Below are 3,085 nucleotides of genomic sequence, written 5' to 3'. Positions count from 1 at the left end.
CTCTTTTCAAATCTGGCGTCAGATTTACGATATATGCAACCGTTTTAAAAATACATTTGTTTAAACAAAAAAAAACGTGGTTTTTGAACATTTTTTCTCAAAATGATCGTTTTTTTCACCACGATTACGCATTCGGATCGGCTTGAAACTCTGGATCTGGTGGCATACAGGCCTAAACTAAAAGTTAGCGGCGTTGGTTCATCCAGATTCAAGATGGCAGCCACCAAAACAGCTGATTGTAGCCGAAAATGTAAAAGAAAGCTTTGGTATTTTTTTATTCGGTAAGAATGGACTCTACGAAAAAATTTTATAAGACAAAAAGTGTTTAGAATTGATAAAAGAATACGTATAAATTTTTTTAGAATTTTTCGGATGATTTTGAAAATTTTTGGATATGGATATTTTATAAAAATTTTCAAAATCATCCGAAAAATTCTGAAAAAATTTACACGCGTTCTTTGATCAATTCTAAGCACTTTTTGTTCTATAATATTTTTTCGTACAGTCCATTCTTACTGAGTAAAAAAACGCCAAAGCATTATAACTTGTACAGTAGCGTCCTGTAGTGCATATTTTTTTACTGGATAAAAATAGACTGTACGAAAAAATGTTATAGAACAAAAAGTGCTTAGAATTGATCAAAGAACGCGTGTAAATTTTTTCAGAATTTTTCGGATGATTTTGAAAATTTTTATAAAATATCCATATCCAAAAATTTTCAAAATCATCCGAAAAATTCTAAAAAAATTTATACGTATTCTTTTATCAATTCTAAACACTTTTTGTCTTATAAAATTTTTTCGTAGAGTCCATTCTTACCGAATAAAAAAATACCAAAGCTTTCTTTTACATTTTCGGCTACAATCAGCTGTTTTGGTGGCTGCCATCTTGAATCTGGATGAACCAACGCCGCTAACTTTTAGTTTAGGCCTGTATGCCACCAGATCTAGAGTTTCAAGCCGATCCGAATGCGTAATCGTGGTGAAAAAAACGATCATTTTGAGAAAAAATGTTCAAAAACCACGTTTTTTTTGTTTAAACAAATGTATTTTTAAAACGGTTGCATATATCGTAAATCTGACGCCAGATTTGAAAAGAGCGATAAAAATCCCATAAAATATTGTATTTCCACATTAATTTAACTACGTTTTCATGAAAAAATAACGCGTGGAAAAATAAGTCAAAAATAGGGTCTCTTGGTATCAGACGGGTTAATAATATTTTGTATGAATTTTTACACGAGTTGTGTATGATTTATTTATTTGCGTTTAGCTGCACGGGAAGTTGTTGGTTTTTTTGTACATGGATAATTTGGATCGTTTTGTAAGCAAACTTGTAAATTGTTAGGTGAAATAAAATTGTACATGGCGTCCACAATATTATTATATATCATACAATTAATTACTCGTTTGCAACTTTTGCTTGCAATCAAATCTTTCCACATTACTGTACATTCATTATGTAAAATATCTGAGCTCCACGGTTTGACCCACTGAATTGATACTTTTGACATGTAATTTAGTAGTCGTAGTTTACGCTTCCCTTTCACTATTAAACAACGCAAATTAACAATTACGCTGCCATCTTCACTTGTCGAGTAGTTTACTACGATGGCTGGCCACCAGCAATGACCGCTGAATAGGACCAGTATTAAGTTCCCAGTTTGCAAATAATTTCGTTGTTCATTATTATTAGAAGTATTAGCCGGTGTTGGGACGATATCATCGTTTTGACCTTTGTCATCAAGATGATCATCGAAAAGTAGTGCCCCATCTGTCGGTATGAAGTGTTGATCTGGGGGCTCGGGAATATTTAAAGTAGTATTTTCTTCAGGGTCGTTTGAAGAATTCCGATGAAATGTACTGCAAACAAATAAATTATGTTTTATATTAACAATTTTGCGATTGTACAATTAATCATGTATGTATTATTTAGAAATGAAATTATACCTTTTGGAAGGTACAGATACGTTTTCTGGTGATTGCAATTGAGTAATTTTCTTCATCAAGTTTTGTAATTCTGGCGACATTGCAGATTTTGCTGGAGAATTACTTGGCAAAATTTCATTAGTAAATCTGAAAAACACGTTTAATTACGAAAGTAATGAATTTTCGATTCCCCCAATGTACAGTACAAAATAATTAGTGTCACAGGAATTTGATTATTGCGATTTAAAAAAATGTAATCTTATAGAGGTCAGCTGTGTTGCAGACGCAATAATGAACAAAGGGCCAATTAAACGTTATAATTGTAACTTACGTCGTATTTGAGGAAATTTCATTAGGTCTGTCAATTTGTCGATTATCAGTAAAGTCCGAATCTTCTTCAGAACTAGTGTATACAACTCGTGCCCTTTTTTTCCTGGGTTGAATACCTGCATCGGTAGTTTTACCATCAACACGTGTACGTTTCTGTAGTGACCGCGATCGTGGTACTCCCGTAGCTCGTAACGCCATCAAACCGGTGTCCAAGTGTATGCCTGGGCCTTTTTTCAAATTGGCACGATATGCGACGATGACGGGATTGCGCCAAGGCTCTGTATACGTCATCTGGCAAAAAAGATATGTTGCAGCTTCCACATCTAAAATATCATCCAAACCGTAAAATTCTGGATACGAGCTCAATGCCATCATTTCAGCTCGCGTATTGATGTTGCTGCAAACAGATTTTAATCGATCTAATTCGGATTGAATAAGAAGTCTTGGATATTTTAAACGAGAAATTTGAAGGTCATTTTCTGGCGTTGGAAGACATTTGAGATTCTTTTCTGATCGTTGCATAATATGCAAATGCACGATCGTTTCCAATTGCGTCCCAGTCAACGGTTTGCCAAATCGTACATGTTCCCAACATTGTTCCATTATGGGGTCGGTGCGGTCTCGATATCGTGCCAATAATTCGTGCCTTATACAAAACATTTCATAAATAAAGACAATAAAAGTATAATATTTATGATAATGTATTGGACAGTGCAGGTAAGAGACTTCATTTAAAATCAAATTAATTGTTCGAGCTAACTACGCTGAATTTCCAAAGAGTTGGCGCTCGCGAGGTTGTTGTGCGACTAGATAAAGTATATACGGCG

The sequence above is a fragment of the Trichogramma pretiosum genome, unplaced genomic scaffold (assembly GCF_000599845.2).
Source record: "Trichogramma pretiosum strain Unisexual culture from Peru unplaced genomic scaffold, Tpre_2.0 scaffold186, whole genome shotgun sequence".
In the NCBI taxonomy this organism is placed as follows: domain Eukaryota; kingdom Metazoa; phylum Arthropoda; class Insecta; order Hymenoptera; family Trichogrammatidae; genus Trichogramma; species Trichogramma pretiosum.
Note: the sequence above shows the minus strand (reverse complement) of the source record.